The sequence below is a fragment of the Topomyia yanbarensis genome, chromosome 3 (genome assembly GCF_030247195.1).
Source record: "Topomyia yanbarensis strain Yona2022 chromosome 3, ASM3024719v1, whole genome shotgun sequence".
NCBI classification, from domain to species: Eukaryota; Metazoa; Arthropoda; class Insecta; order Diptera; family Culicidae; genus Topomyia; species Topomyia yanbarensis.
The window spans coordinates 314,672,720-314,696,366 of NC_080672.1; positions in this window are offsets into that span (position 1 = coordinate 314,672,720).

Below are 23,647 nucleotides of genomic sequence, written 5' to 3' on the forward strand. Positions count from 1 at the left end.
ACGTTAATTTACATCCGATGCTAGTTAATTTGATCCAGAAGTCTGAGAGTCTGTTCCGGAATTTCCCGCCCGCCGTTTTATGTGCCAGTAGAACCACCCGCCTTCCCGAACCTCATCCAACATAGGGGTTGATCTGATGTCACGACAATCTTACCCGTTTCATCTAACATAGTTTTTTTTTCGGTGACAAGGGGGGGGGAAAGTTTCCGTCAAACTACGTTATTACCAGGGGGTATTTAGAGTTTTGGGACGAAATGCTACGATGGGGGAGGGGGTGTTAAATCACTCAAAAAATGCTAAGTCATTTATGGATGGTCCTTAAAGTGAATTTTGAACACCCGCTCAAGCTGCTACTTTGGATAGTAGATTCTAGTTTTAAAATTTTCAGTTTTATGTTATAGAACCGCCAAAATTATAAAAATTACTGCACCACTGTGCTTTTAGGTCGTTATTTGACTCGAAATTATTTTACCCAACGTATGAGTATTGTGCTGAATACTCATTATATGTTCAAAACACAGTTCTGAACGTGTTTCGAATGAAGCAATAAAGAGAACGGCAGCGTACACCTGTTCTGAAGTTCCACTTCCACGTTTCGATTCCACTTTTAAACTTCTATATTAAATACCATTCTGCTGAACATACCCGAAGGAATTTTATTGATTTAAAGTACTAATTCTTGCAAACCTGTGATAAAAATAAAAACCAATCAATGCTTTCTCTTGGTTAGATGGCATTACATTTGGGTTGACTACCAAAAATCGCAATAGAAAATCTCCAACTAACATCTTTCTTTCAGTAGGCGCAAATCTAGTTCAGTCCAGGAAAATGATTTTAGGACTATTTGTCATTTGTACGGTAAGTACACAAAATATGTTATGTACAGTTAATTAGGGTTCTAAAACTTCTAATCAGAAAATGATTTTTCGAAAATTTGCGTGACAGGAAATATCTAATTGAAACTTTCGTCATTCTAACAGTAATCCAACTATCGACTAGTGACGACGACAAAACAACTCAACACAGTAAGGTCAATCGTTGAATCCAACATAAAACGTTCGACTGGTTGGACAAATTCGAATAAAGCGTACCGCACATCTGTTTGCATTTCATTCGCTCCAGCGACTTTTGCTTTGTCGTCACATTTTGCAAATCTGATCAAACTAGGAGGGTGGTCAAATATTGATTCAACTGCCAACTTGATTTGTAGTCAGCTTTTGCTAGTTCGCTTTGATTGCATACTCCAACGTGCAGCGTTTTAGTTCTGCATTTTGGGGATTTAAGGGCTAGGTCTAGAAATTTTGCGAATCAAATGATTGAAGCATTGTACATAGGGACGGGCATACACATAACAGTCATTAGCAAAAAATAGTAATACCTGGGAATCGAACCGGCAACGGCAATCACTTATGAACTGAGTACGCCTCTTTACTAACTAGGTCAAACATGCACACAGATGCTTGATGGAAATATGTATGGCGTATATAAACATCATTTGAGAGAACTAATCTCGACAAACATATGATTTGGGCTGAAAATACGACTGTCAAAATTTACTTTGGAGGGAACTTCCGAACGAACCGTTAATCATCCAGCACAGCCGTTGAAAGCAAACAAAAGAGAAAAGTTTTCTCTTTCGTTGACTGGTGCGCCGTGCTAGAATAATAACGGTTTCTCCAGAATTTCTCCTCAAAGTGAATTTTGACATTTGGCTTTTGAACCCTAATCAAATGTTCATCGAGTAATTATCACCACGTATCAGTTATAGAGATTTTAATATACAAAAAAATGCACGGAAGCAGTAATAGAGAATTTCTCCTAATTACACAAACTGTATCCATAGGTTTAGGGTACTGAAACTATATCGTTAAACATCCGCAGACCAGGTCGCAGATGTCCCAAATCAAGCGCAATGAATTAACTGTTTACCTTTACTGTTTACTGCTGCGCATCTTGCAAGTTAATCAACATTAGTTCCGTAAAAGACAAGCTATTTTTCCCACTTAATGCTCATACAACAAATTCGAATAAAAATTACAATGTTTACATCTAGAGAATTATATTTTATCTTTATTTTGATGTTTTTAATGACCTGTCCGGATTTTTTTGATCATAAATACACATTAAATATCTTAAACCGTTAAGTTATATCCCTCAGGCAAAGTTTCTTTTGCCGATAAAAATAGAAACTTGGTTTTTATCGGCAATTTCGCGTACAGTATTGCACATGCCGTTGGTCGTATGGTGTGTTGCTTCACTAATCTTCTAAATTTATACTTTCTTAAACTTAGTATGTTTAATTTTTTTTTCCGGTTCTCCTTTCCCATACTATATACAATGTTGATTCATAACGCCACCCATCAATATTCATCCAATTTGTTAGAGCATGCTTTCCTGAAAATATACTGCTCTGTAAAGCAAATGCACTGGGACCAACACAGCACCCGAGCGACGATGTTTGTCGCATCAAAAGGCTTGATCCGGTGGAAAACGCCGACCCTAACCACAAAAAGGAACAAAAAAACGAAGGCGATCGTGATTTTTATGATGTGCAGACAAACCGACAGACTTGGATTCGGCTGGAATGTGCAGGTTCGCTATAGGATAGCATAGGGATAGACTGCACACAGAACACAAATAAAATACACAGGCAAAGGACCGAAGCGAAGAGCGCTATCGGCGGGTAATTAGTTGCGGCTAATAACTTTGAACAAAAATAAATAAACAATTTTTGTATCCGTTGTTGGCGAAATAAAAGCGAAAACATACGTGAAGATGTACCTACCGAGCGGTTTCGGACTTTTTTTATTTCGAGGGAAATTTCATTATTTGGAAATTGTAACCAACTGGAACTAATGGTTGACAGTGTTGTGCTTCGCTTCCCTTGCGAATAGATGATTGCTGCGTCAGAAGATATTCGAAAAAAAATAAATAAAGAAAAACACATTGTCTGAGATTTGTATGGTAAGCTAGAGTATCGCAGAGGAGATGAAATGTAGTCTTCATCTCAGAATATTTTTATATAAGTTTTTAATTGGTTGCTCGCATCAACGACAGGTGTTCAAATTTACATGGAAACGCTAAAATACACGGAAAGTTCTTTCTTCATATTTTCAACCAAAAAAAATAGCAGATTTTTTTTTAATTTCTGAATAGTTAATTGGCGAAGAGAATTTTAGTTGAAAATAATAATCTGGCGCCGTTAATTTTTTACTTGCCACTCTTGTCTGGATGCAAACGTCTCGATCTGGGTAAAAAAGTTTGAGTAAAATTCTCGACATTCGTAATTGATGTCCTCCATCAGATCTTGTATCTTGGCACGAGATCCACCGGATTTGCCGCATACCACTCCATTACGGTACTCAGTTTTGTAAATCCCACCGTTCATGGGGCCTTTGGTCACGAATGATTCACTACGTTTGCCAAAAGTGCAAATGGCCTGCCAAATCAAGTACTTCGAAGCGAATCTTCGACAGCTTCTTACGTTAGAAACGATCATCCAAAGAAAAGTTGTCCTTACCCGTGAAATCTTCCTGTCCCGGTAACTGAAACCCGTTCTGGCGTGTAAGTCTCATAGTCAATGACGCAGCACCGGTATTTCGCTAGCAGCGTCGTGTAAAATTTTCGAGCACGCGTTCTGGCAACAAATTTTTTGGCCAAGTCCCGCGTCGAAATATTCGGATTTGGCTTGAAATGAGCAATTAGCGCTCTGTTGGTTTTTTTACGCGTTGTTTCCGCTTTTCGTCCAACTCCTGGCTCATGGTCCACTGTCATCCGTTCCTGGAATCTTGAACTCAAAGGTCCGAGATGGTCAAAAGATGTATACCCATCAGTCTTCCCACGGCGCATTGCGACAATTCATAAGTTTGCATGTGGGTTAACAAAATCATATCGCGAACGGTTTTCTGATTTTCTTTGTGGTTCTCCACCGGAATCGCACATCTGAGAATTTCAACACCTAGCGGATTTAAACAATAAACTTGGCAAAATTTCATTAATTTCGGTGATGTATGGAAAAAATACGCAAGTTTCAAATTATCCCAGTAATTATCGAGTCACCCTGCAGACAGCACATGCACGCCATACTAATCCATGGAAGGAAATTCAATCAGACCAAAATAGCTAGGAATAATTGTTGTATTTGAGAAATGGCAGCAGACTTTTTTTCAGATACTCGTTGAAGTAAATGTCCTGGTTGACGGTCCCGACTGCTAAGAAAATGTTGCTTTTCAATCCACAAGTACAGATAGCCTGACAAACAAGATATTTCTTAGCGACCTTCGATAGTTCCAGTGGGTTGAAAATATTCATTCACATCTCCCACTTCAGTTCCCGTATAAAATACCTGGCGTTGAGCTTTTTGGAGTTTGGAGTCTACTCTGTCGCAGGTTTCGTCGGTTATTCCCAAGCAAGCGGACTTCGTCTGCCTCGCCAGTTTCCGGCACCGTGCTTTCGCCGTCTTACTTTGCTTATCGCCGCGATTTGGTAGTCGCTGTCTTCTTAAAAGTTAACAATCTTGCTCATTTTGTAGCTTAATGCACGGTTGGTAGAATGTGACTTGGCCGAATGCAATTTTGTCGAATGTCCTTTAGTGAATGCCCTTGGGTGAATTCCATTTGGCCGAGCGCCGGTTAGTCAACCGCCAGTTTGACGAATGTCATTTTGTCGAACGTCATTTTTTCGAATGCCATTTTTTCGAATGCCATTTTGACCGAATGCCATTTTCACCGAATGCCATTTTTTACCGAATGCCATTTTGCGACCGAATGCCATTTATTGCCCGAATGGCATTTTTTGACCGAGTGTCTTTTTTGCCAAATTCCATTTTTGCGCCGAATGCCATTTTATGGCCGAATGCCATTTTATGGCCGATTGCCATTTTTCGGCCGAATGCCATTTTTTGGCCGAATGCTAATTCTATTTTTTTGGCCGAACGCCAATTTTTGGTCGAAAGCCAGTTTTTGGTCGAATTCCAAGTTATTGGCTGAATGCCATCTTTTGGCCGAAGGCCATTTTTTGGCCGAATGCAATTTTTTATTTGAATGTAGTTTTTTGGCCGAATGCCATTTTTTCATCGAATGCCATTTTTTGGCCGAATGCCATTTTTTGGCCGATGCCATTTTTTTGCCGAATGCCATTTTTTGCCGAATGCCATTTTTTGACCGAGTGTCTTTTTTTAGCCGCATGCCATTTTTTGGCTGAATGCCATTTTTTGGCCGGATGCCATTTCCGAATACCATTTTTTGGCTGAATGCCAATTTTTGGGCAAATGTCATTTTGGCAGAATGCCATTTTTTAACCGAACGCCATTTTTTTGGCCGAGCGCTATTTTTTGGCCGTATGCCATTTTTTGGCCGAATGTCATTTTTTGGCCGAATGCAATTTTTTGGTTGAATGCCATGTTTTGTTCGTGGCTTTTTTTTGGCCAAACGCCATTTTTTGTCTGAATGCCATTTTTTGACCGTGTGTCTTTTTTAGCCGTATGCCATTATTTGGCCGAATGCCATTTTTTTACCGAATGCCATTTTTTGGCCGAATGCCATTTTTTTGGCCGAATGCAACTTTTTGGCCGAATGCCATTTTTTTGCTGAATGTCATTTTTTGGCTGAATGCCATTGTTTGGGCCAATATCGTTTTTTGGCAGAATTCCATTTTTTGGCCAAACGCCATTTTTTGATCGAACGGCCGATTGCCATTTTTTGGCCGCATGCCAGTTTTTGACCCAAGGCCATTTTTTGGCCGTATGACATTTTTTGGCCGAACGCCATTTTTTTGCCGAATGCCATTTTTTGGCCAAATGTCAGATTTGGCCGAATGCCAATTTTTTGTCGAATGGCAGTTTTTTGGTCGAATTTCATGTTTTTGACCGAATGTCATTTTTTGGTCAAAGGCCATTTTTTGGCCGAATGCAATTTTTTATCTGAATGTCATTTTGTGGCCAAATGCCAATTTATGGCCGGATGCCATTTTTGACCAAGTGTCTTTTTTGCCGCATGCCATTTTTTGGCCAAATGCCATTTTTAGGTTGAACGCCATTTTTTTCAAATGCCATTTTTGCCGAATGCCATTTTGGCCGAAAAGGTCGCTGATCTGAAGCTATTAGGCCAAAAGGTTCAAATGGTATTTGGCCGAATACCATTTTGGCTGATGCCATTTGGCGGAATTTCATTTGACAGTATGCCTATCAACTGAATTTATTTTGTTACTATGTTTTAATTGCCGCAAGGTTCTACTGTATCGATTTTGTTGGCTTTTTTCAGTAAATTTAATACAGAGAAACTAGAGCAATAAAATTGAAAGACGAATATGTATTAAAAAGCGAATCAGTTAGAAACTTAGAATGGAAAACTAGGCTCATATGGATGATCGAAAAGAAATGTGAAGAATCCTTTGCCTTCTGCTGGTAGGAGTTGGGCTTTCCACCCAAGTCTACCGCATGGTCGTTGATGAAACGTAACTTATCATCATGTTTTACCGCCGACGCCGGCGATGAATTCCATTCCACCGAATGCTAATTTAGGCAAATGGTCCATCAAATTATATATCACCGAATGCTGTTTGATTGAAAGTTACCAGGTGGTAAGGGTCAATAAGCCGAATGTCAAGATTTTATTATATTTTTTCGATAATTTCAATGCATCCTTAAATTACTGAGTTCAAAGCTGCCGACGATTTCAAATAGAAGAAAGAACGACCATTTCGATTCGAATGAGTGATGGTAGCGCAATTGATCATACTATTTTAAAAACAGCTGCATGCTTCACAATAGATTACAAACTGTATAGTATAGCACAGATCATACTAAAAAAACATATTCATTTTTATGACCTTTGAAATGCTAGAGAGAAAGAACTTAACTGAAAACAAAATACTATTCCAGTTGGCACATAATGCGACAATGGGTTCACATTTAAACAAACAGATATAAGAATAGAGAGAAAGCCAACAACGACTATTCCAAAATGTCTCGATTCTGACGACGTTTGTAGAAATACAGTAAAATTTTTTCTAAACTTGCAAAATACTTATCGTGCATATTACATTATAACAATATCTCTGTACTCCTATCCGAGAAAAGACGGAGCGAACGGCAATAGTGGCTAGTTTAGTATAGTGCACATGTCCGAGGAACAAACGAAACCGTTACATTTATTCTTGCCATGGTGATCTCTTCAGAGGAATGAATCTCATAAGCAGAAGCTGGAGGTCAGACTGTAAACTGTGACTATTGACTTAAGGTTTCTTCATATTACACTTAGCATTCGAAACGTAGAACAGCTATTAAAGGTGAAAATGGAGTTTAGCTTTACGGAAGTCACCTTCATCCAGTTTCGTCATATCAACCAGACAGTACTGATAACGTTCAACAAATTAACCCAGGTAGAATTACTTCTGAAACGCGTGGTTGAGTGTGACGTTAGATTTAAAATCCTCCGGCCCTATTCTGCGCGGCGTGTGACGTGAGACGACTAATCTCACCTCACTCTAAGTGACTTTTCTCACCCAATTCTGAAGAGTCACTTCGGGTGACGTGAGACACCCATTTAACCGCCATGGGGAATCTCACATCACCCGAGTCGACTCTCAGAATAGGGTGAGAAAAGTCACGTAAAGTGAGGTTAGATTAGTCGTCTCACGTCACACGCCGCGCAGAATAGGGCCGCTCGTGTACATAGACGATGATGAAATCAAGGTACGATTACACGATCTTCCATCTGCACCGCGTACTTGCGCTATTGTCATCAAAAGTTTGTGTCGCAATACTGGGAAGTGAAATTCAATTATGAGTGATATATTTCCGAGGCATTTATAATGGTGTTTTTTGAAGAGAATGTGGTTGAAGTAATTCACCATTTCCTTTACATGGAGTCCACTTTGCATATATCAAGGGAAATGTTCTAGTTCAATGATTAGACAGCAAAAGCAAAACCTATCTACGGTCATCCAATATGACACATATTCATATATTACCTAAACCATAAACGGTTGCTAAATTTGTAAGTGCAGTTCAAGCAATAATGACAACACTGAAAGCTGCGACAATTACCACAATATCAACAGTCAGCGTTCGGCGAAATTGGTATTTGAACAAATTTATGATTTAATGATAGACTACTTGACTGAATTACTAATTAACTGACCTAATTACTGATTGGTTGACTGAATAACTGTTTGATGAACTGATTGAATGTTTAACTGATTGACAAATTGACTGATTGACTGATTGATTGACTGATTGACTGGTTGACTGATTGACTGATTAACTGATTCATTGATTCACAGGTTCACTAATTCACAATTTCACTAATTCACTGATTCCCTGATTCACTGCCGCACTGATTCACTAGTTAACTAGGTTCACATAGTCACCAATTCACTGCTTCACTAATCTCGCCAATTCAACAATGTAACGAATTTAGAGAACACGTGTTAGAAGATGATGTCCCGATAGAAAATGTTCCCACTGGCAGTTATACTTCCCTGTGTTGCTACCTTAACTCACGCCTGCATAACTTACCCAAACATGCACCCGATCGACCAAGTTTAAGCGTTTCCACTTTCAATTTAGCAAATGAAGTATCTACCGGTAATTTATTACAACTTGATAACAGCTATTTTCCCCCATAGCCGACTACTTATTCCACCGTTGGATCCTTCCTTCGCGTGATGGTGGTGCTAGCCGTTAAATTTTGCTAAGATTATTGTTAGTCTCTCTAGCCGTAAGATAGTTGGCACCTTTCGCGTTGAGTCGAGACACGCTCCCACCGGACAGGTCTCGAAGAGAACGCGTACAGAAATGCAACCAACCAAACGACCTGTCTGTCTGTCTTGGAAGACACATGCATCCGGCACCTGCAAGATGGGCCAGCGTCCATTCGCTACTTTATGATCGATAAGCTGAAATTAACCGGTGATGGAAAACAAACGCCAAGTTTATCCAAAAGGGAGGTACCACATAAGCCAGTCTTTTGCAACCTAAGACTACTGCTATGTCAGCGATTCGAATGTTAATAATAATTAAAACAATCAATTTTGATGAATTATTGAAATTAATCGCCTGTTGGGACTGATATTAATGAAGACTCAGCGCTGGTAGCCGTGTCTTGTACAAACAATACTGGTAATTTCAATTTTCCCGTCTGGTAGTGATACCTGGTAGCTGCCAACCGCAGAAACACCTAGCAATTATTTCTTGCAGCAGCGGCGTGGATTGACTCACGATGATGCGTTACCATGCAGGCAGGATCTACGCTTGATCGAAACGAGTCTTGATTGACAGACAGCCCTGCCTTTCGGCAAACCGGTCCGGAAGATCAAAGTAATTGAATTAACAGAAAGAAATCAAACGGAAACAAATCATAATTTGCATATTGGCGCCCGTCATTCTTGATTCGTTTTCACGCTGCTGCTATGCGAATTTCAATTATAGAACTCATCACCAGAATGATGTCTGCAATCACAATAACGAAAGGACGGTGTAAGTAGAAACATTCGTTTCCGCCGAGTCTTTGACAAGCGTAGCACATCAACTTCTTACAGCGATGTTTACCTTTTTGCCTTTATTATTGTTTTGCTCTTAGCGTCTCGTTCTCGGGCTTGCACTTTTTCACCATTATTATTTTACTCAATTATTTTCTTCTCTTACTTGGCAGAGGGCACCAACAACTACAGGCTAAGTTTCTGTTTACACACCATTTGAGCTGTTCCCAACATTGTACTATCGGCAGTCTGACACGAGTCACCTTTCTTTGTTTGAAGGGGATGAATTTCAGAACAAACTACTCTGTGTGTAGTTCTAATTTACTAGATAGATCGATACTAGACGACTCTTCTTCAGATAACATTTTAATTACTGCACGCCTACAATTCCTAAATCAATCACCGGATTGACATACGAGCTTCCGTACTTATCCTGCTGGCTTCCTGAAACCAATCGTCTTATCTTCCCCAGTGAATCTTCCCGCGTTTCATCATTCTCGGTATACGGCACGATCCTTAGAAATAACAACAAAATCTCATTTCCTCTTTGTTACAGCTACTCTCCTCCTTAACCCATCAACCACAGATGACATATCGCACCGCAGCGATCTTCCCCCGGTTGCATTTCATTTGTTTTTATTGGTTTCTTCTATACACTTTCTCGCATTCTCGTTTGTGCACTCACATTCGGACTATGGCTCTCGCAGCCGATGTCGTAGAGAACGACCGACGGTAACAAAAAAGAGAGTAGTATAGATCGTAAAAGTAAGCACGCACCACCGAAGGTGCATTAAAATTATGTGAGTGAAATATTTATCTATTTGTAGAGGATAGAAGTGCAGTGTGGTATAAAAATAAAACAAAACCAAGGTCCCGCTCTTGGTGGGTGCATCCTCCCCGCAATCGTCTGGTATTAGAGGTGCCACTCCTTTGACTGTGTGATGTTTTAATTGCGTGTAGCGCCGGTTCGATCGGAAAACGGACAGGGTTGTAGCTATGTTAACTGAAATTGGGAATTTATTAGCAATATTGCATTAAATTTTACTTCACAAATAAAATATATTGCCAATGAAGCTAGTTTTACCACCCACTGCAGAAATTAACAAAAGAAAGAAGTGGACACACATCAAACATGTCACATAAGAGGAATTCCACGAAGATCCGTCCGAAAATCTTTAAAATAGTGACCGACCATCTTAAATTCCAATGAAACTTTACACGTTTCACCGTCATGCAAGACTAAATATTTTCCACAGGTAATAAGGTTATTTTGACTCAAGAGCAACTTTTCAAAAGGGCGTAAACGTTTCTACGTGTATGAATTTCAATTTTTTTTGTTCGATTACTGTATTTTATACAGCAAAACTCTCTGAGAACGAGTTACAGGGAATGAATACTTCTGTCTGTAAAAAATATACACTGAAAAAAATGTTGTGTCATTTTTCAAAAAAAAAACAAAAATTTATGATAAAAATTTAAATTGCGAAAAAACCCATTTTTTAAAATTTTTTATATTTTGGTACCAGAAACATTTTGAATGTAATTGCATGATGGACAAAAAATCGGTAAAAAAGTTTATCTAACAATAACTTCGTACATGTTTTTAAATTTCATACTAATAGACATACAAAGTTGTAATTCTATTACAGAATATAATTCTAAGCACCATTTAAAATCAAAATGCATTTAACAAAAATTTTCCAAAATGCGATAGTTTTCAAGATATTTGAAATATTACTCCTTCAAAAACAATTTATTCGTGTAATTATGCTCTTTTTTAAAAGTTATTCGCGTTACCCCATCAAAAAATATCAAAAATTTAATGTTTATCGTTTTAAAGACGTAAAAGCAACTTTTTTAGTGTATTTGGATCCTGGAGAAGCTTTCAATAAAAAAGTTTTCCTAACAACAACTTTTGACATTTTTTTATAATTCTTACTATTCGCAGTCAAAAATACAATTTTCTTGATTCAGCTATATAGTTTAATCAACAGACACTATGTTTGAAATATATTTTGGTTGCTTTCATGTAACTTTCAAATGGTTTACAATATCGCCTTGATGTCAAAGAGAAAGTTGCACGAAAGTTTACGGGTCTTTTGAAAAACCTATTATTGTTGATGGAGAAACGCGACTAACTTATGAAAAGGTCGTAATAAAACAAAATAATTGTGTTGTTAAAACAAAAGTTAAAATATCTCGAGAACTACTACATTTTAGAAAATTTTTGTTAAGAGCATTTAGATTTAAAATGGCGTTTAGAATCATATTCAAAAAGATAATTGTATTTTTGACTGCAAATAGTAAGAATTATAAAAAAATGTCAAAAGTTGTTGTTAGGAAAACTTTTTTATTGAAAGCTTCTCCATGATCCAAATACACTAAAAAGGTTGCTTTTACGTCTTTAAAACGATAAACATTAAATTTTTGACATTTTTAATGGGGTAACGCGAAAATTTTTTAAAAAGAGCATAATTACACGAATTAATTGTTTTTGAAGTAGCAAAATTTCAAATATCTCGAAAACTATCGCATTTTGGAAGATTTTTGTTAAATGCATTTTGATTTTAAATGGTGCTTATAATTATATTCTGTAATAAAATTACAATTTCGTATGTCTATTAGTATGAAATTTAAAAACATGTACGAAGTTATTGTTAGAAAAACTTTTTTACCGATTTTTTCTCCATCATGCAATCACAATCAAAATGTTTCTTTTCTCTTTAGGTTTTTGGTAACAAAATATAAAAATTTTGAAATTCATACGCGTAGAAACGTTTACGCCCTTTTGAAAAATTACTCTTGTATCAAAATATTCCAATTGCCAGAGAATATCATGGAGATTCATACAGCGAACACACCTGCAAAGTTTCGTTCGAATCGACGATGGTCATATTTTGCGGTCGGCCGGTTTCTCATGGAATCCCTCATAAGACATTATTCTACATCGTCCTATGTATCTAAGCATTTGAAGTCTTACAAGAAAAGTCCATTATAAAACCTCTTCCCCTGAATACTGCTCTGCTCACAACAATTGCGACCATTTGAGACGCTGAAATGGAGCTAAGCTTCAAACGTCTACGCAGCTATCCACGGCCGATCAAATAGGTACGGCTCTTTCGTTCTCGTTCTTTCATACTTAGGTACGTCACGTGTGGCGATTGTTGTCGGTTGTATCATACGACCGATCACCATATGTGCGGTACCTTATGAAGAATATGCTTCTCACTCAGTGCCAACCAACAGTAGGAGGGTTCTGTATTAGAACCATTCAGCCATTCGGAGGGGGTTCCAGTCGTGCGGTGTTGAAGAGCCGGAAAAATAACAATTACTGTGTAAAGGATACGCACTGACGTACGTTTGTGTGTGTGTGTATTTGGATGAACGTTCGCACGTGTGTATGTTTTGAGCCCAGTGTTTACTTGCCTGCGGGATTCGATCTGGGAGTCGAGACTAGGATTGAATTTTTTATCCAGTATTCAATCATTCGCGGTCCGGGAAGGATGATTAATATTTGTGAAGATGTCAGTTTGTTACGGTACTGCGAAAAAAGGTGCTAAATGAGATGTTAATGAATGAAAAATTACGCGATTATAGTGATAATGATTTAGTGGATGAAATGAAAAATTGTTACCCAAAATATAGTAATTGAGTACAATCAAGTTTTTAGTGGAGGTAAAGCAGGATTCACATTAATTAAGCTGCGTTTGGTGATCAATAATGTAACAAGTGAGTGCAACATTCTTTGCAGGAACTCCCAATAAAAGTTCCGATTATTTCATGTGATCAAGTAACAATCCTAGGCAAGATTGTTTTCTAGATATTTCAATCGATGTTTTTCGTCTTTATGAATATGGCGAGATCTAAGGATATCTGAAAACATAATTGAAACACTTTTGTCCTTCGAGATATCCAGTGTCCCTTATCTGAATGACGTAAGGGTTTTGGAAGCTGGGTACTCTGATAAATCAACTGGAATAAAGCTGAGCCTCTCTGCAAAGATTCTAACAGTTATGTACAGTTCTGTAGATTCATAGAACTTTAAGTGCCGTTTCATTGGATTTATCGAAATTTTTGGTAGATTTTTCTCTATATCGCCTTTGCTGAGTTGCGCTACCTAGCCTCGTACTGAGGCTGACACCAAAAGTTGAATTGATGAAGCACTGCATTCTTTTATCGGTGTCAAATACTTCAAACCTGAAGAACAGTTGCTCGTCGAATTTCTTCCTTTCCTATCAGCATTCGAGCAAGGATCCTATCAGTGGTAGTTATCCAATCTTCACTAGAGGTTTTTCTAAGATAGTTTACTAAAGTGATTTGGGGGTTAACCCCCCACCCCCAAATCGAATTAAAAAAATTTGCTGATGACCAGTTTAATTTAAAAAAAAAAATTAAGTAAGAGTTTTAGATTTTTACTATCTGATCATTACAGTGAGAACTTAATATTTTAAACACCGTTGGGACTTTAGGTAAATTGTGGGAATGGGATTTTTTAACTGATCGCTTAGTGAGGAGCTTATAATCATGTCAATATTAAATAAAATATCTGCATGGAAACATCCACATAGAAACTAATACAAAATGGTATTTTCCGTTGGGCTCTAGTAGGTCAGGATCAGCTTTTATGAGTATTTGATATTTTTTGTGCTATCAATTATTTGAATAGCCATTAGGTAGGATTGGAAATGAAGAAATTGAAAAAAAAATCAAATTAGTGAATATTTATAAAGTACATTTGAGTACTGAATTAAATGACGTAATAAAATTTCGTATACAAGGATTCGTTTTTATGTTATGAACTTAAATAGCGAAGAAAAGTAAAATAAATACTCGAAAACAGTTTTTTACGCTCAATATCATATAGCTTCGAAACAGTTAGCTTTAGAGGTTTAGTATTTTCGAAAAAAATGAAACATAAAACATCTTCTGGTAAAATAATTTTGGTGAATAATCCTCCCAGATGGATGCATTAATTCTTCACAAAAAATTTTGTCCTGAAACACTTGGTGCCTTCAGTAAAGTTTTCGAGAATTTTATTACAAATAACGTAGATGAAGATATGAATGCTCCATATATTCAGGGTATCGAGATATATTTGCTGTTTGCGAAAGTGAACCTTCAAAATCAATTATTCTGATATTACTGTATAAGATCAATCTCTTCTGCTGTTAATAAACGACAAAATAAACATTTTTACCAAGGCATGTATCTCTGAAGCATACAGTAACATTGAAGAAAACTGGATTTAAGTATAATTTCGTAAATATCAAATTATATAATTATATCTCGTTATGCTACATGCATAGAGCGTTCATATCTTCAATAAAGATGTTTTAAATGAAATTCGCAAAAACTTTGCTGAATGTATCAAGCATTTTACTACTTTATTGAATAGTTGATTTTCCATGATTATTTCTAGGAGTATTTATCACTAAAGTGATTATATCTGAAGATGTGTTATTTTATATTCGAAAACTTGTTGCTAATCTTTCATTTAAATAATTTAATTACCAATCAGTCTACCGTTGTCATTTACTGTATCAAGAAGATGTCTCCAGTTCACTCGGTCCATGGCTGTTTGTCCCCTCGCAGGGCATCCGCTTCACACCCTTTTTATAGATGGGACATACTACTTCCTCCATCCAATCCTTCGGTAAAATCTGTTCATTCCAGATCTTCAAAACCACCCAGTGAAATGCTCGGACCGAAACCTCTTTTCCGTGTTTCAGCAGCTCACATGACAGTTGATCATTGCCAGGGGCTTTAGCAGTCCTCAACCGTCTGATCTTCTTATAAATATTTGGTAGATTCGGTGCTGGGAATCTGTCGTCGGTTACGCATGTCCCCAAGCTGATTTTTGCGATACTCTCGTCGTCTACTGCTATTTTGATGTTCGTCATAATACACTTATCGATCAGCTCACGCTCGGTCGTGAGAAGGTCTCCATCAGTATCTCTTTATATGTCGGCCTGTGGCACATAGCCTTTGCTCGAGCTATTTACCTACTCGTAGAATTTCCTGCAGATGCTCCATCATTTCTGTATTCCGATCTTCCTGGAGGGATTCTGAATTTATATTCGCACTGCGGAAGGTGCCAACAGTTGTTATATCGGAGAAGAAACTTCTGTTCATTATAACGTGGTCGATTTAGCTCTCAGTTTGTTAATCAGGTAATCTCAAGGATGGCGTTCATGTCGCTGATGAGGAGCTTTACACTCTGCTGCAGGCTCCTAATGCGCGCTAAATCCTTCTTTCTCGTTCTCGGATCACGCTTCGTGAGGGCAGTTCACGTTGACGATGCTGTAGTTCTAGAAATGGCCGTTGATCCACACACATCCTTTTGCTGATCTCTGCTACTTGTTTAAGCGTTGGCGCATCTTGCTTAGTGCTACAAAGTGGATCCCCAACTCGTTTGTTGTGCCGTCGCTCTAATGTAACCGCTCGATGTCCGCTTTTCCACACATTCTGTCTCGCCAAGCAAAGTACCTGTAATGCTACTGCTTTCAAGTTGCGAGTTTACCAGTATTATGCCAGGAATGTCATGCTATTAGAAAGTTTCAATTGGTTGTCGTTTTCCGCAATGTGGTTTTCAACGATTCCTTTTCGGTGTGATGAACAAAAAGGAAAAATATAAAAATACTGTTTGGCACCGTATTTGAATCCCGTCTAATGGATTGTACTGGATATTCTTAACGGAGTTTCGTTATCACATGATATGAATAATGTTTTATGAAAATTTATTTTAGTAAGCCTCAAACTCGTCCCTCACGGCAAGTGCGCAACTTTTGCTGTCTAGGCTATATTGCATATGTTGGAATGAAATGAAATATGCCAAATATAGTTTTCAAGAGGAGTTTCATACAGGATAAACCAACAGCAATATGATAGCATTTTATCGGCTATATATTTGCTTTAAAGTGGCACCAAATGCATATGTAAAGTATACATGCTTCAAAGATCCTTGAAGCATACATATACATACGTATACAAAGCAAGCGATAATGCTATATTTCGGCTGCGCATGTATGCATTTATGGTGCTAATATAGAACTTGATTGTATTGTTAATGCTATAATTGAGTTTCAATGGAATATTAGTGCAAATGTATAGCCAACATTGTGCAATGGCTTAATGCTTATGGTTACTTGGAAATAGTTCCTTATTTGTCAGTTCAACTAGCTACAAACTAACCCCCGTCAACTATCCACAAAAATAGATACTGTGATTATAATTTTTCCAGGTTTCTTAGTTAAGAACAGGTTTTTTTTAAACAGGTAAACGTTCACATTTCAATGCCATTTAGAGTCACCTCTGAATATTTCCAAATGTGACATTTGCAATTTTCTGAATTAGTAACCAATTTCCTTGAACTTTTGAAGCTTTCTAAATATTCTGAAATCTTCTGCAAACTTCTGGAATATTCTAAAATCTTCAGAAATTTTCTGTAAGTTTAAAATTCTCTAAAATTTTCTTAATCTTTATTTTATATTTTGAAATCTTTTAAAATATTCCGAAATGCTCTGAAATATTCCGAAATCTTCTAAAGTGTCCTTAAATTATTTAAAATCTCCTGGAATTTTCTGAAATATTTTTCTTCCAAAATCCTCTGACATCTTCTGAAACCTTTCGAAATCTTTTGAAATTTACTGAAATCTTCTGGAATCTTTTGAAATATTCTGAAATCATCCGAAATTCTTTGAAATCTGTTCAAATCGTCTGAAACTTTCTGAAATCTGTTTAAATCATATGAAATATTCTCAAATCTTATGAAATATTCTGTAATTCTTTAAAATTTCCTGAAACCTTCTAAAATATTCCGAATTTTTTTTATTAAATCTTCTGACTTTTCGGAAATTTTCTGATATGTTCTGAAACCATCTGCCATCTTTTCAAATCTTCTGAAATCGTTTTAAAACCGTTGAAATTTCCTGAAGGTTTCTCTCAGAATCAGAATATTTTTGAAATCATCTGAATATCTCTGGAATTTCCAGAATTAAATATTGCTGTTTTTTACATATTTTTTAAAATCTTCCAAAATCTACTGATTTTTTTAATATTCTGAAATTTTGTGTAATTCTCTGATATCTTTTTATACCCTATGAAATCTTCTCAAATCCACAGTTTTCTGAAAATTTCCGTTATCATTACAATTTTTGGAATCTTTTTCTGAAGGTGTCCAGAATCTTCTGAATCTTTCTGAAACCCTTTGAAATTTTCTGGATTTATTTAAAATCTCAGTAATCTTTTGAATTGTTCTGAAATCTTTTGAAATCATCTCAAATCTTCTCAAGTCTTCTGAAATTTTCTGGAATGTTCTAAAAATTTTCCGATGCTTTCAACATTATAAAACTTTCAGGATATTCAATTTTTTATGTCTTTTGTAATCTTCTGTAATCTATTGAAATATCCTAAAGTTTTCTGAAAATTTCTGTTATTTTTTCAGATATGTTCTGAAGCTATCCGAAATCATTTGATTTTTTTGCAATGTTCTTAAATATTCTAAAAGCTCTGAAATCTTTAATTTTTTTTAAATATTGTGAAATCTTCCAGAATCGTCTGCTACAATTTATTATCTATCGCTAATCATTTACAATTTCATGCAACATGATAATGAAATTTTCCCGAAAACTCTTTCACAAAATTTGGAGCATTATTCGTGGAATCATTTTTATTCCATGCACTGTTTTATGAAATGTCCAGCTGCTAGCAACCATAGTAATAGACACGAGCATTAGATATAAAAAACTATTAGGGCCTCGAACATCGTTACTCGTTTGATAAGGTTCATGGTGATGTTTGGATAGAAAACGAAAACTGCGCTGAGAATCTCGAATAGTGTGCTTGATATAATTCACAGAACAAGATATCGCGAATCAGTCACATTTTTATGATCCAAGTCATATTGTCACGTTATTCCGAATAAAAAAACCGATAGCAAGCAAAAAGTAATAGATCACAATCAGGCGAAGTGAATTTACGAATACCATGGTAAAACTGCTGATATCATGAACATTAGTCATATTACTCTTTGCGTCCAATTTGGAAGTAAGTTCTAAAATAAAACAATACGATAACATGAACAGCAGTTAAAAAAATCGTGACTTAGATCCTGAAATCATGAACACAAACCACACAACTCATTACAAAAATATCTAAAATCGTGACATAATTCACTCTACTCATAACTAAAATATCACGATAATGTGAATAGAAATTACAAAAACCGCGACAAAGATCCGGAAATCATGAATTTTAATCCCGCGATGCGATAGTAAACTCATTAATAAGATACCACAATAACGTGATGCGAAATCACAAGAATCACGAATAAGCTCTTGAAATCATGTACATCATTTGACTGTCGACTGTGTATTCCCAAATCATGAACTAGAATCACAACAAAAACAAAACATGTCCAGGGAACAACAACAGTACCCAAACCGAACATTCTAATGTAACGCCATGTATATATTCGGGGCGAACTAGTTTTTGGAAAACACAAATAATTTCATGAATTCGAGGTTTATTATTCAAAATTTCATTGAACTTGGTCATCGTTTTCGTAAATTGTTCAGTTCACGACGTTGTGACCTTTTGTTCATGAATTTATGAAAGGATTTTTTTTCCGTGTCGAAGCTCAAACACTTGAACCCAGCAGCGAATCCAGGAGGAGAGTTCGGGCGGTCCGGAGCTCGCCAAAAAGTTTCAAATTTTAAATTAATTTTTAAATTAGTTTTCAAACTCAAAATCATTTCAAATCAAATGTTACACTGGTTTTACAGACCTACTAGGGAAGTTTATTTTGGAGGAGCTAGGAAATTTTCCTTGGAGGGGGGGGGGGGTGAATTGATGAGGGAAGGATGGTGTGTGATGGGGGGATAGACCGGGATTAGGTTGGTGATGTTCAGAGTGATTGCATAACCTTTTTATATGAGAAAGGCAAAAAAGTAAGGTGAACTTATAAATATTGGACATCACTTTTTTTACTTAAACCACCATAACAAACAAAAAAACGCCCCAGGGCCGGTCGTTGATTAAGCTTCAAAACAAACGCTAAAAAATTGGTGCAGTTTGTTTGAATAGAAAAAAAGTTATTCTGAAAAATTGAGGTGAACGTATAAATACGGGACACACTGTATTTTCCCATGGAACCAATGTCAAAAACTTCAAGCAAAGTGGGCGGAGATGTAAAATTGTCCAAAGGATATGAAATTTGGCATCTGAGTTTTCTTTGCTATTTGTCACATTTGTCCTTTGAAATTTCAAAAGAGTGTTTTTTGCAGTGCCCTAATGCGGTTGCGAGGACGGCCAAGAGGGGGGGGGGGTTGATGAAAGGTTGAAGTGTTAGGGTAAATGGGGGGCAAAAATGCACCAAACTGCATATTATACCTTCCATTTGAGACTTGTTTTGAGAAAATCGGTTCGGTCATCTTCGAGTAACCAATGCGCAATTGTTGGTCGCACACATACACACAGACATACACACATACGAATACACACGTTTTCCGAACTCAAAGATGTGAGCCGAATGGTATAAGGGTGTCGGCCAAAAATTTCAAGCAATTTGTAACTCATTTTAATTATTTTTGAATCATTTATACATATACTCATACTTCAACCCGTAACACAGGAACTAGAACTCCGATTCTAAGGAAATTTAAAAGCATTCAATAGGAATATTCTAATTTTCATTTGAGATTGATTTTGTGAAAATCTAGTCAGACATTTCTGAGAAGCAGGTGTGAATTCAACTCAGGAACATAACCACTTTCCCGAAGCTTCCGGTTCCGCCGAAGTTGTCCAATGTGGTCCACGTGAATTTGATTGGGCATCATATCAGTGAGCTGAAACTATTAATCCAAACATTTTCGAACACATTTTATGAAGTTTTGCATCTTTTAGATACCATGCTGATTCCGAATTATATGGAAATTTCATGCGTGACCCCGCTCTTCACCCGGTAACTTCGGAACCGGATAAAATTCAATAGCAGCCTATGGGAACGTTGTATCTTTCATTTGCCACTAATTTAAAAAAGATGGGGGGGTAATGTCTGCGACATAACCGGAGAGATGTAGAATACATAAGGAACACGTTCTTTAAATATTTTGATACTCATTGGAATTTTCGGACAAAAGGTGATTTGGGCGAGGAATATTTCAAATTATTCTTTACAAAAATGATGGTGGTCCTGAAAAGGACCGGTTTTGTTGGCGTTGTTGGCCTTGGTGAGGGAGATGGCTAACGATGAAATTAATTGTTAGCATGAGGAAGTCGCGTAGTACTGGCCAATGGAAGAACAGATAATAATTGATTCCTGAAAATCAATTTTTCTTTATTCATGTAAATTATACATACTTACAAATCTAACAGAAGATTCCTGATCATATTTCTGAATCATTAGTGCGAACATTGTGTAATTTGGTTAAGTACAATGAAAGTTACAAACTTTCCAAACTCGACCTTCTGTTCCTTCAGAAATATTGAAATGGGGTGTCAATATTAAACCGTTAGTCGTGGTCACAATAAAACAAGATGGGCGGGTAATGTCTGTCACATAACCGGAGCGTCGTGATTTCAATTCGAGACGTTAATTTAAATCTAATAATATTCAACAGAATCACGTTTGAATGGGAAATTTTCAAATAATTCTCTATGGTAATAATGGTGGTTCTGAAAAGAACCTTTGGTATCGGCGTTGGTGTTGATGGTGATGCGCTGGATCGTTGGATATTTTTGGCATGATAGTTACGTGCCTGGCGAACTGTTTTGTAGCCTCGAACAAAACGACAAGACTGGCTTCTTCGGGTACCATTACGGCAGAACTTTATAAGCTTAGCTCTACTTTGAAATCCTGCACAATCTCACGAATCAGACACTAGTAGGGCCATTTTGTTTGCTACTAGCACGGAGCTGCACAAAAAAAGATGGGGGGGTAATGTCTGCGACATAACCGGAGAGATGTAGAATACATAAGGAACACGTTCTTTAAATATTTTGATACTCATTGGAATTTTCGGACAAAAGGTGATTTGGGCGAGGAATATTTCAAATTATTCTTTACAAAAATGATGGTGGTCCTGAAAAGGACCGGTTTTGTTGGCGTTGTTGGCCTTGGTGAGGGAGATGGCTAACGATGAAATTAATTGTTAGCATGAGGAAGTCGCGTAGTACTGGCCAATGGAAGAACAGATAATAATTGATTCCTGAAAATCAATTTTTCTTTATTCATGTAAATTATACATACTTACAAATCTAACAGAAGATTCCTGATCATATTTCTGAATCATTAGTGCGAACATTGTGTAATTTGGTTAAGTACAATGAAAGTTACAAACTTTCCAAACTCGACCTTCTGTTCCTTCAGAAATATTGAAATGGGGTGTCAATATTAAACCGTTAGTCGTGGTCACAATAAAACAAGATGGGCGGGTAATGTCTGTCACATAACCGGAGCGTCGTGATTTCAATTCGAGACGTTAATTTAAATCTAATAATATTCAACAGAATCACGTTTGAATGGGAAATTTTCAAATAATTCTCTATGGTAATAATGGTGGTTCTGAAAAGAACCTTTGGTATCGGCGTTGGTGTTGATGGTGATGCGCTGGATCGTTGGATATTTTTGGCATGATAGTTACGTGCCTGGCGAACTGTTTTGTAGCCTCGAACAAAACGACAAGACTGGCTTCTTCGGGTACCATTACGGCAGAACTTTATAAGCTTAGCTCTACTTTGAAATCCTGCACAATCTCACGAATCAGACACTAGTAGGGCCATTTTGTTTGCTACTAGCACGGAGCTGCACAAAAAAACCATTTAATGCAGTTAGTTCACGGGGGCTGCCAAAAAGCTTGAATAGAAGCATGCGACTTCAACGTTTCTCTTAAACACATGCAACAACACATTCGTTTTGGTAATACTGATAATAACAGTAGAAAGGAATGGAAAAGCAGTGCACGAAACGAGCGAGAGGATAATTTAAATTTTTGTTCCGTGTGCAAGCTACTTCTTTCCACACAACGTATTATGTTGCTTGTTGAAAATTTGCTACACACCTTAAAATGAAAGTTTCAGTTTAACTCTCACTAGAACACAATTGATTGGTCCTGAAAAGAACCGTTGCTTTTATTGTAATTTACGCCCACTCCCACAAACCGACCAAGTAGGCATCACTGGCTTCATTACGGCTGAGTTTTGTAAGCGTAGCTCGACTTTGAAGTAATACACAACCTTACGAACCAGACGCTGGAATGTTAGCCAGCGGATTAGTTGCTCCGTTGCCCTTTAGTTGGGGCGAAATACTAGCACGGCGGCAGTTCCTGATCGGTAGTTGGTTGCGATGGGCCACCAGTAGCTGGGGCACTTTTGCGGACCGTCATCATCGCCAACTGCTTTCCTCCGGTGGACTGGCTGCTTGCTAGTGCTTGAACGAATACGAATGATGAGAAAAACCGACCGACCAATATTCATATATGAAAACACGAGAAAGCACTACTATCGCTCTCCCGCTCGTTTTCGTGCCATTCCTGTGCCTTTCCTTTCCGTTCGGCTACCAATACTAGCATAACCAAAACGAATATTCTGTCTTTCCATCGCCTTCAATCTAGTGGCCAGTGCTAGCAAACTTGCATGTTCAGTTTTTCAATAACAACATTCCAACAATATTTTCAAAGAATGTTGCAGATTTGAAAAGAAGGAAGGAGAAGATTTTCACAAATTTAAATTCTTTTGTTTTATTTGTTAGCGCTGATAAAGGCTATTTAGTTTGCTACTAGCAAGGAGCTGCACAAACAAATCGATTTATGCAGTTAATCAACGGAGGCTGCCAAAAAGTTCGAATAAAAGCATGCGACTAGTGTACTTTGCACGTTCTATATTTTATCAATACTAGAGAGGATCAATAAAATAATTCAAATTGTAATAGCGACATGCAATTGTGGCAACACTGGCCGAGATTGTGGGGGAACACGCACATTCGTTTTAGTTATGATGGTATTAGCAGCAGAAAGGAACGGAAAAGCAGTGCACGAAAACGAGCAAGAGAGGATAAATTTAAATTCTCTTTCTTTCTTTCCACACATCGTATTTTTTATATAGCTTTCTGAAAATTATTTGTTATACACTATAAAATGTAAATTTCAGTTTAACTCTTATTACAACACAA